This window comes from Schistocerca piceifrons, chromosome 6 (assembly GCF_021461385.2).
Source record: "Schistocerca piceifrons isolate TAMUIC-IGC-003096 chromosome 6, iqSchPice1.1, whole genome shotgun sequence".
NCBI classification, from domain to species: Eukaryota; Metazoa; Arthropoda; class Insecta; order Orthoptera; family Acrididae; genus Schistocerca; species Schistocerca piceifrons.
In genome coordinates, this window is record NC_060143.1 from 328,753,197 (window position 1) to 328,765,650 (window position 12,454).

The 12,454-nt window shown below is 44.2% G+C and overlaps 1 pseudogene; it reads left to right on the forward strand.

Annotated features, from left to right (window-relative positions):
* The first annotated feature begins 847 nt into the window (after nt 1–847).
* Nucleotides 848–965, forward strand: LOC124803632 (annotated as a pseudogene).
* Nucleotides 966–12,454: the final 11,489 nt, after the last annotated feature.

A 12,454-nucleotide genomic window follows, 5' to 3' on the forward strand; every position in this document is an offset into this window, starting at 1 on the left:
TCACCATGATAAAACATGAGAAATCAGGGCCCGTAAGGAAAGATATAGATGTTCGTTCTATCCTCGCGCTATACGAGATTTTAATAATAGAGAATTATGAATGTGGTTTGATGAATCCTCCCGCCAGGCACTTAAATGTGATTTGCAATGTATCCATGTAGATGTACATTTACATTTTCCGTCGACAACGAAGTCATTAGAGAAGGAGCACATGCTCGTATTGTGGAAGGATGTGGAAGGAAGTCGGCCGTGTCCTTTCAAAGGAACCATCACGACATTTGCCTGAAGCAATTTAGAGGAAACCCAAATCACGATGGCTGGACGCGTGTTTGAACCGTCGTCCTCCCGAATGCGAGTCCAGCGTGCTAACCACTGCGCTACATCGCTGGGTCGTTTTTGGAACCGGCTGTTAGTTGCTAGATGCATATTATTGTAAAATACGGCAGAGAACAACGGGCCTGACAAATACTTGTTTAGTGTCGTATGTAGTAGCTTGCGGGCCGCAGTTTCACGACCACTAATTTAGACCCCTACGATTGATTCTTATCTGCAAAGGTTGACTTACCTCTGCTCTGTCTCCTTAACTGCGTCACATAAAATTTTGAACTGCATTTACCTGAAATAATGACTGTGCGCCTAACTGCCTTATCGTTTACGTTAAGCTGTTTTTCCAGATGAGAAATTTGCTATCTTTCCAGAAATTCAGGTAACTCTCCAAGCAACTGTTTAATGCGTGACAGTGCAGTAATGTTAGGATTTGCATTCAAACTTTAAGGATATACTTAGTGAAGTGTTTCTCAACAAATAAATGGATTGCTTTAAACTGAAGTGGTATTACGATTCTTTGGGCAACGGCCTTGCCGCAGTGGATACACCGGTTCCCTTGAGATCACCGAAGTTAAGCGCTGTCGGCCGTGGTCGGCACTTGGATGGGTGACCATCCAGGCCGCCATGCGCTGTTGCCATTCTTCGGGGTGCACTCAGCCTCGTGATGCCAATTGAGGAGCTACTCGACCGAATAGTAGCGGCTTCGGTCAAGAATACCATCATTACGACCGGGAAAGCGGTGTGCTAACCCCACGCCCCTCCTATCCGCATCCTCCTCTGAGGATGACACGGCGGTGGGGTGATCCCGATGGGCCACTTGTGGCCTGTAGACGGAGTGGTTTTATTACGATTCTTTAATACCACAGAAATGAGCCGCATAAACTTGCATACTAGATTCTTCCTTTAGTATTACTAAGAGCAATGAAAACTCATTCAAACAAACACTGCTGAGGTTACAAAATTTACTCTTTGCTTTCCTTATAAATTACTTTTAAATGAAAGTGGAGAAGGTAAAGAATAATAAGAATTCTGAAGACATGACCGATAATTCGTCCAGAATTAGAAATGTAGGAGCTGCAATATTTACTCTACAATACTTGCAGCAAATAAAAACTATATTATTTCTCCTGTTTCCAAATGTGCTCTTTTCTGTCTCAACATCATCCACTGTCCTCACGAATGTCAGTGAGCATCTCAAGTAAGATTCATCCTCTTTTCAGCACGCCCATTCCCTTCCCCATGAAAGTTGCTCACTTATCGACCGCACAACAATCTCTCTCGCAGCACACTCGATCTCCACCCCCCCCCCTCCCCCCCCCCCCCCACACCCACACCCACTCACACTCACACTCTCTCTCTCTCTCTCCCTCTCCCTCTACGTCTTCCTCTACTGCTAATACTACCTCTGGCAACCAAAGAATAACATCACACATGTGTTGATACGTCAAAGGACGCTCATAATAGCAAACGCACCAAACAGAACTGTCCTATTGGCCTTTCTTCTATATCTTCATGAGTACAGTAATATGCTGTGGACACTTTCTTCCAAGATAACAACAGACGTGTTCGCAGGGTGGACGCACACGTTCGTGGTTTCACGAACACTAAAGCAGACTACCGAATCTCGACTGAACCGCTAAATGACTCGATCTTAATTCTATCGAAAGAGGTTGGGAATGTTTGGAACAGTGAATCAAACAGAGCAATCGACAGCTTGGTACTATTTTAGCTCTACAGGATGAAATAAGGAAGAAGGGATGAGACTGGTGGAGTACCATCACACTTACGGAAAATATCATCCACATAATTCCGAACATTACAGGGGTAGGGAAGTGCGAAAACTATCGCACAGTAAATTTAACAGTTCATAGATCCAAGGTGCTGACAAGAATAATATACAGAAGAATGAAAAAGGAACCTAAGGATCAGTTAGATGACCATCAATTTGGCTTCATGAAAGGTAACTCCCCCGAAGAGGCAGTTCTCGCGTTGCGCCTGAGAATGAAGGCGAGGTGGAAGAAAACGCTAAGCGTGTCATAGCATTCGTAGACACAGAAAATTCGTTCGAGAATGTGCAAAATGTTCGAAATTCTGAGAGAAATGTAGGAGTGAGCTATAGGGAAAGGCGTATAATGCACTAAATGTACAAGAGTGGGATTAAAATTTAGGGAGAAAGGATATCAATGATAATATTCGCTGATGAAATTGCTACTCTCAGTGAACTTGAATATGAATTACAGATCTGTTGGATTGAATAAACGGTCTAACGAGAACAGAATACAGATTGGGAGGAAACCGGAAAAAGGCTGTAGGTAATGAGGTGTAGCAGGAATGAAAACAGCGCGAAACTAAATGTTAAAATTGGGGACCACGAATTAGACGAACTTAAGGAATTCTCGTACCTTGAAAACAAAATTACGCATGACGGACGTAATCAGGACGACGCATAAAGCAGAATAGCGCAGGAAAAGGAGGCATTCCTGGCGACGAGTAGTCCACCGCTATCAAACAATAGCCTTAATTTGATGCAGGAATTTCTGAGATTGTACGTCTGAAGCACAGTGTTGTATGGTAGTGACGATGCTACGTAACAGTGTTGAAAATCAGGCAGACTTGTAGAATAGCACTCCGTCTTCAGGCCAAAAGTGGTCCATCGGGACCATCCGACCGCCGCGTCATCCTCAGTTGAGGATGCAGTTAGCAGGGGCGCGTGGTCAGCACACCACTCTCCCGGTCGATATGATGGTTTTCTTTGACCGGAGCCGCTACTATTCGGTCGAGTAGCTCCTCAATTGGCATCACGAGGCTGATAGCGCGCCGAAAAATGGCAACAGCGTTTAACTGCGGTTATCTCACGGAAACCGTTGCACCCACTGCAGCAAAGCCGTTGCCAGACTTGCAGAATAAAGAATTACGAGGTTTCCTAGAGAACCCACGAAGACAGTGACATATGGGGAACACTGACAAGAACAAGGGGCAGTATGACAGGACATGTGTAAGACGTCAGGGAATAACTCCTATGGTATTAGTGGAATCAGTAGATCAGGGCCAGCCATAAATTCTGCACACGTGCGGTGCTCCTGCACATGTGCAACTTCCGGGTCATAGCGTGCACGCCGCAGCCGTCAGCGTTCATGTAGTGCATGTTTCTACGCACAGATGTCGCTTTATCCACTTGCTGGGATACTCTGTACCGGCGCATTCTAGTGCTCTTTCCGCAGCTTGCAAGCCAACCATCGGAAGGTATTTCGCGTATTAAACATTTAAAATACTGTAACAGTCTACTCATTGAGACGTCTACTTTTATGTTAACAGTTTAAACCAGTAAGACAAGTAGTATAGTTAACAACCGTGGGTTTTTATTAAGGCAGCTTGACTGACGGCACGTAAATATGCGTAATGTTTTTGATCTAGTATTTAAGAAAGAGAGCACTTTGCGACTTCCAACGAACCTTATTCATGATTTCAAATAACATTAAACTAATGCAAGGTTTCCTATAACTAATTCTCGGTGCCCTCAGTTACTCCCACATAATTTCTGTCCCACTGACCTCTGAACAGAATGATAACCGCAGACCTCTCGATGATCACCCGCTATTTCAATACCATTATTGCTACATCTTTCATCAGTTCCGTCTGAAATCTGCATAATAACCGACAATTAGATGAATGTTACGTTTTATCGACTTCAGCTGAGCGTACCCCTTCACACATAAAAAAACCCCTAAATGTAAGTATACATTGGAACAATCGGTTTAATGACCAACTTTCCTGATAATAATGTAACATGGAGCAGAATGAGGCAATAATGCACAGTTAGTAAACAATAATTTTTAACTATGAAAGGAATAAATCCAAACACGTTTATCACTGGTCATAAGAAATGATAATCGAGTTGATGTGTCTCACCCATTTTCTTAAGGACATTTAATTTTGCTTGCCGTTCTTCATTGTTCAGTACACTACACTCGTCTTTGTGATATGTATTGTAGTGTCTTTCAATTGAAAACTTACGCTGGCCGCCTATTATTCGGCGGCATAGCACTGTGAGTTTTCACCAACGGCTACAAAAAAGAATTGCAGTTCCCTGTAATTTTTAAACGACTGAGAACATAGATCTCCCGTCCTTTGCTTTTCCACAGTACCTGCCTTTTCTCAGTACTTCTCTGTTAAGGTTACGGTTACCAGGGGTAAACAAGACTGGGTATGTTGCGCTCTTGCTTGTACCACATAAACATGGAAGTGGAGCTGCCGCCGTTCATTTAGGACACATGTCTAATAACAGATGTCGCTGTCGCACACGTGCGCACATGTGCAGCACTTCCGCACGTCTGCACACTGTGCAGCGTTTGGCCGGCCCTGGAGTAGATGGTAACAATCGTAGGGGAACACAGAGATTTGAATTCTTTTCATCGAACATATAACTGAGGACGTTGGGTGCAAGTTGTACTCAGAGAGGAAGAGTTTAGAGCAGGAGAGGTATTCCTAGGACACAGCATCAAACCAGTCAGAAAACAGATGTCTGAAAAAAAGATGGGATGCGTGAAGGCACTTTTGAATTGCCTTGTTCACGGACTGGATCCAATATAAAGACTAAAGGTAGAGTTACACTTTAATAGCGTGATGTCTCCCAGAGGTGATCAATGTTTTTCGCAGTGTGTTTATAATCGAGTACAGCCGGATAATCTGATAGTAAAATGTAGGTACAAAGGGAGCTGAGCGAGAGAGGCGCCAACAACAGACGTACCGTTGCTTGCATTTCCCACCCAGATAGCTCCAGTCGCTCGGTGCCGCAGCAATGAATGACAACCGCGGCGCCTAACCTACATTGCGGGGCATTAAAACTCGGCGGGCGGCGACGTCGCGGACAGCCGCTAATTGTCGCCGCCGCGGGGGTGCGTGGAGGGGGCGGACCTCATTAGCGCGGGCCCACGAAAAGTGCACCGCGTCCTCCACAACAACGGCGCCGCCGCCCGCCAGACCAGACCGCCGCCCCGCCGCCCCGCAGCCGTGGCTGGGAATCCGTTCCGCCAGTCTGCCCGAGGCAGCGCTCTGTAATTACCGACCACCCCCCGCCCCCACCCCGACCGCCTACAACCATCCTTGTCGTCTCGCTAGAGTCAATACCAGACACGTCCGACTTGCTGTCGCCTTTCCAGCTCCACAGCTCACGCTCCCTTCCATTTCGGCCTCCCTTCACCAACTGAACAGATCCTTGATCTGCAGTTCTGGCAATGCAGCGTAACGTTCGCTTTGTCGTTAAGTGAACTACAAACATCATGCAGGACATGTTGTACAGCGTTTCTTGGCTACCTCAGATAACTTTTTATCGAGAAGAAAAATAGAAAACATGGTTAGCTATCAGGAGACAGTAAGCAATGTGACTGCCATTCTACTGACTTCGCTCACTAGATACACGTCTACGAACCAAAAAAATACGATGAATAACTTTATTAGAAAGAAAATAATAAGCTTACATAAAATTTGATTTAAGCTACTTCAACCTACTGTCCTTGACTAGCACTGCAATTATAAAACTACGTCGGAACAGGCTTCGGAAGGACCAGTGGTACTGACCGACCGTGGTGTCATCCTCAAATTATAGGCATCACTGGATAATGGGCTTGTAGTCAGGATACCGTTCCCCGATCGTTGTCAGTTAACGAGACTGAAGTCGGTACTTCTCAGTCAAGTAGCTCCTTAGTTTGCCTCACAAGGGCTGAGTGCACCCCGCTTGCTTAGACAGCTCGGCAAACCCATCCAATTGATCTCCAAGCCAGATAGCGCTTGATATCACTCATCTCACGGGAACCGGTGTTACCACCGCATCAAGGCTGTTGGTAAGGCACTGCACTCATCCCTACTTTAAATTCATGACTGGAACGGTTTAGTTCTATTTTGGAAGGGCGTTCAGTCTAACTGTCATGGTCGTCTCAGTGCAGGAATGATGTCAAAACGTTTGCCCTCTACGCGCTTTTAATTTTTGTGAAGAGCCTGTAGTTGCATGGTGCTAAATCGGTTAATAAGGCGGATGTTGACAGATAAGAACACTTCCTCCTGCCAAAAACTCGCGAATCAGAACGGGACTATGATGAAAAAAGCCATTGGCCAATTTTTATGGACTCTTTCGTTGCACATCGTTTCGCTAAGGTTTCAGTATCTCTTACAAAGTTCTACCTTAACAGTTGTTCCCCTTGGAACGTGCTCTTATCGCTCTAGGCCCTCAACATCGAAAAAAACGGCATATCTTTGATATTCTAACTGATGTGCATTTTTAGGGTGATGAGCTTCATTGGTTTCTCACGGGTATCTCCGAATTTTCGTCTCAGGGCGATACCCATAGGCTCTAGTTCCATCACATGAAGACGATCCTTCAACTCTGTGCAGACTGACACACCATTTTCCTTCCGTTCATCACTCAGAGCTCTGGGAACAAATTTTGTACTCATTCGTCTCATTTGCAAGTTATTGATTGAAATCATTCGCAAGGATTCGTGCGCCGTCCTAATTTCTCCGATAAGCTCTCAAATAGCTATTCTCTTGTTTGAACGAATGATTTTCATCACTTTTTGCACGTTTTCATCTAGCTTTGTGGTTAATGAACGACGAATATAGTTCGTATTCTATCGACTCATTTCCGGCCAAACACGGTTCATGTCCGGGTCCCGGGTTCGATTCCCGGCGGGGTCAGGGATTTTCTCTGCCTCGTGATGACTGGGTGTTGTGAAATCCTTAGGTTAGTTAGGTTTAAGTAGTTCTAAGTTCTAGGTGACTGGTGACCATAGATGTTAAGTCCCATAGTGCTCAGAGCCATTTGAACCATTTTTTGAACCGTCCATGTCACACAGCACTTGTAAACAGTCTTCAGAGTTACAGCATTGTCGCCACACACCCGTTTCAACATTGCATGTGTTTCTTTGACACCTTTTCGCAACATGAAACAGAAAATATTTACACGTTGTTCGAAAGGCATGATGCGCGACCGACACGATAAACAAAACGGCAATCTAGCGTCACTGGACGTTGATTGCCAAGTCGGAACGTGTTGGAACTTGATGCTACCTGTCTCAACGAGTCAGGATATCTGAAAAATGACATCTAATAGTTGTAGCATCAGCAGTTGCCATTAAAAAAATTCATTCATCTAATTTTTTCATCACACCGCGTAAATCTATACTCTGCAAGCCCCACCTCATTTTCCTATCCTGTCGCGAATGGTTCGCGGGAAGAGCGACTGATGGTAAACCTCCATGTGAACGCGAGTTTTTCAAAATTTAAATTCGTGATCTTTTGCAAAATGTGCGTAGGTGCAAGCAATGCGGGTTAATGGGTCCTAGGGGAGTCAACCTATAAATCGCTACCTACCTACCTCGCGAAAAGGTAGTGAAGCTAAAATTAAAGGAATTCAAGCCCACACGGAGACTTATGGGCAATGTTTTTTCCCGCGTACGGCGCTCTATTTGCTACTGGAACAGGAAAGGGGGGGAGGGGGGGGGGGGAGAATGGAACACAAAGTACCCTCTGCACACACCGCGAGGTGACGTAATATGCGACAATAGTTCTGCAAGAAACCGACGAAGATATGGACATCAGTAAGTCTTTTCTAAGCAGCACCCTAAATTCTTATATTCGGTAATTCGCTTCCTCTGCTCGAGAATTGTTCAGAATCGTATCACATAGTTCCATTCTTGTAAGTATGTTATAAAATCATAACACATAACTGAACTGCCTCTTACGTACTATCACACAGTACAGGTACCAGTGTAACGTAAGTCGTTCACTTGTTGGACTTCACAATAAAAAAATCAAAAACAAGGACGATGCACAACATTTACTTAAAAGGCTTCGGTTGAAGGTTTCGTGTGAGAAGAATGTACAATAACGAAGAAAAGGCAGAAATTTTCTCATCCATGCAGAATATAAGTATTATAGTACTGTACAGCATGTGCCCGTACTACAAATAAGAACATTTTACTGCTATTGCAGAGAAATCAAAGTAAAGGGAACGTCTTATATTTTAGCACTGAATACTTCTGTTTGCTTCAAAAGTTCCTACTACTTCAAATAATTACTACATAGAAAATTCCAGATGTGCAAAGACTACATTTGGAAACTTGGAGTGATGACAGACGAATTTAGAAGGGATGGTAATAAGTTTTAAACAACACCTTGAAAATTCATAGGAAGGAAGCACAATTGGATTTAACGTCCCGGTGACATCGTGTGGAAAAATCAAACTGCGATAGTGAAACTTGGCAAAATGTAATCCTTTCTATAGATAATCGTTCTTCAATACGACTCACTTTTCTAGACAACTGATCGCTTGGCGGACACCTTGGCAGTAGAAGACTGTATGTTGTCAGTACAAGTAACGTAAACAACTCAAAAATCACTTCGTCACTGACACGAAGTGGTTTCTCAATCCGATACGCAATAGTCGGCATCGCACCAGATTCGGTTCACTGCGCTTGCAGAATTACTGAATTCTGAACTTCGTGTTAATTTCTCTGTAACCACTAACACCCCTCTCGGTTCCTTAAAGAACCGAACTCTCATGCATGAAACAACTTAATAGCTCCGACTTGAAAATTAATTGTCACGCATCCCACCGCTTACGACATCGCATCTCATCAATCACGTATCGTCCAACGATATAATTTTGCACGTATAGTCAGTGGCAAACTGGATACTTTCTGTAAAATGTGATGCGAATTGAGTTAGTAATGAATAAGTAATAAGTAACAAACTGAAACGTATAGTGTGATACACACAAGTATAGTGTGATGCGCACACACACACACACACACACACACACACACATAAAGAGTTGTTCCTACCAACAAGGGGTGGCCACGACACTGGGCTCACAGATTTAATTCAAACTTCGTACAACTTCAGTAGGCCATTAAAACAACATAATGTGGAAGTAGTAAAGTACATTACTCTGGAAATTCCGAGAAAATCACAAGGGAAGTTTTACACGTCTGTTATGTAACTGAGCGTTGGGGCGGCACGTCACAATTAATGGTGGTCAAGATGTTATCCAGCACGTTACTTCAGCGTGTTCGATCAGAGGGTCCACTGCCATCTGTTATTAAAGAAGTGAATGAATGAATGAATGATGAAGTTAAACGGGTCTCATGGGACGTCCATCCCGAACAAATGCAGCGAACGATAACGACCAAAATTAAATAAAGAATATGGTTAGTGTTAGGCTATGTATGATGAACGTGTATGAGGCGACGTTTAGACTCCCGCTCTGTTTTTAATCTATGTTCTTTTCCATCGTTGGCAATATTACACTACTGGCCATTAAAATTGCAGCACCACGAAGATGACGTGCTACAGACGCGAAATTTAACCGACAGGCAGAAGATGCTGTGATATGCAAAAGATTAGCTTCTCAGAGCATTGACACAAGGTCGGCGCCGGTGGCAACACCTACAACGTGCTGACATGAGAAAAGTGTCCAACCGATTTCTCATACACAAACAGCAGTTGACCGGCATTCCCTGGTGAAACGTTATTGTGAAGCATCGTGTAAGGAGGAGAAATGCGTTTCCGACTTTCATAAAGGTCGGATTGCAGCCTATCACGATTGCGGTTTATCGTATCGCGACATTGCTGCTCGCGTTGATCGAGATCCAATGACTGTCAGCAGAATATGGAATCGGTGGGTTCAGGGGGGTAATACGGAACGCCGTGCTGGATCCCACCGACTTCGTATCACTAGCAGTCGAGATGACAGGCATCTTATCCGCATGGCTGTAATGGATCGTGCAGCCATGTCTCGATCCCTGAGTCAACAGATGGGAACGTTTGCAAGACAACAACCATCTGCACGAGCAGTTCGACGACGCAGCATGGACTACCAGTTCGGAGACAATGGCTGCGGTTACCCTTGACGCTGCATCACAGACAGGAGCTTCTGCGATGGTGTACTCAACGACGAACCTGGGTGCATGAATGGTAAAACGTCATTGTTTCTGATGAATCCAGGTTCTCTTTACAGCATCATGATGGTCGCATCCGTGTTTGGCGACATCGCGGTGAACGCACATTGGAAGCGTGTCTTCGTCATCGCCATACTGGCGTATCACCCGGCCTGATGGTATGGGGTGCCATTGGTTACACGTCTCGGACACCTCTTATTCGCACTGACGGCACTTTGAACAGTGTACGTTACATTTCAGATGTGTTATGACCCGTAGCTCTACCCTTCATTCGATCCCTGCGAAACCCTACATTTCAGCAGGAGAACGCACGACCGCATGTTGCAGGTCCTGTTCAGGCCTTTCTGGAATGTTTGACTGCTTCCTTGGCCAGCACATTCTACAGATCTCTCACCAATTGAAAACGTCTGGTCAATGGTGGCTGAGCAACTGGCTCGTCACAATACCCCAGTCACTACTCTTGATGAACTGTGGTATCGTGTTGAAGCTGCATGGGCACCTGTACCTGTAAACGCCATCAAAGCTCTGTTTGACTCAATGCCCAGACGTATCAAGGCCGTTATTACGGCCAGAGGTGGTTTTTTGGGTACTGATTTCTCAGGATCTATGCACCCAAAATGCGTGAAAATGTAATCTCATGTCAGTTCTAGTATAATATATTTGTCCAACGAATACCCATTTATCATCTCAATTTATTCTTGGTGTAGCAATTTTAATGGCCAGTAGTGTATTTAATTTCTATGACAATTGAGAGGTAATATAATTAAAAAGCGGCTTTTATTTGCACGTAGTTTTAGTGAACTTCATGTTATTTGACTTCTTAATATTTTTAATTAAATTTAATTATTAGAACCAAAATACTTATATCCATCGACAAATAAATGAATAAAAGCATAGAGTTCTCCTGAAAATGTATCCCTGTCGTGATTTGCGAAATCCCTCATGTATGGAATCTGGTAAGGTATCTGGATCTAATTTGCACCACAATGCTTCGAGTTACAGACTCAGAAGCAGGCTGCATATGGGAGTTAAACTGAGTAGCAGTGAGACTTTGCTAATGTAGCAAGAATGAATAGTGTAGGTGCAAATTTTTTGAATATCATAGAATTTACACATGCACTAAAAAAACGAAGGTATAAGAGGGAGACGAACTGTCGCACTCATATACCTTCGCCTTACTTACGTATAACGCTAACGCCTTCAACACCATGGACTCTAACGTACGGCACCTACGCAGAGATACATCAGTTACAGAATGGAAGCGTAGAACTTCAACGATTTTTCGGAATTTCCAGAGTACTACACCTTACCACTTGCAAATTACGTTTTTTATATATTTTTTATGGCGTACTAAAGATGTACAAGGTTTGTGGTAAATCCCTGATCCCAACGTCGTTGCCTCCTGTTGTAAGAAACTCGTTAATACAATAGAAGGAGATGGCCACCAGTAAATCCTGTAGGCTCCGTTCAACCTGAGCTTTAATGGTAGTTCAACTTTTTATGGGTGCTAGCAAGTTATTGAAAACGTGCGTTTATGAATAATGGATACCTTTTTGGACCAAAGTAAGTGGATGTAAATCTTTGTGAAGATTATTCTTATTTTTATTATAGATTTTATTAACTGAGCCGTTGGTTTGAAGAACAGATATGTATTTCATGAAACATTTCATTAAGGAGTACATACACTGACGGCCCCCCCTCATGAACCATGGACCTTGCCGTTGGTGGGGAGGCTTGCGTGCCTCAGCGATACAGATAGCCGTACCGTAGGTGCAACCACAACGGAGGGGTATCTGTTGAGAGGCCAGACAAACGTGTGGTTCCTGAAGAGGGGCAGCAGCCTTTTCAGTAGTTGCAAGGGCAACAGTCTGGATGATTGACTGATCTGGCCTTGTAACAATAACCAAAACGGCCTTGCTGTGCTGGTACTGCGAACGGCTGAAAGCAAGGGGAAACTACAGCCGTAATTTTTCCCGAGGGATGCAGCTTTACTGTATGATTACACGATGATGGCGTCCTCTTGGGTAAAATATTCCGGAGGTAAAATAGTCCCCCATTCGGATCTCCGGGCGGGGACTACTCAAGAGGATGTCGTTATCAGGAGAAAGAAAACTGGCGTTCTACGGATCGGAGCGTGGAATGTCAGATCCCTTAATCGGGCAGGCAGGTTAGAA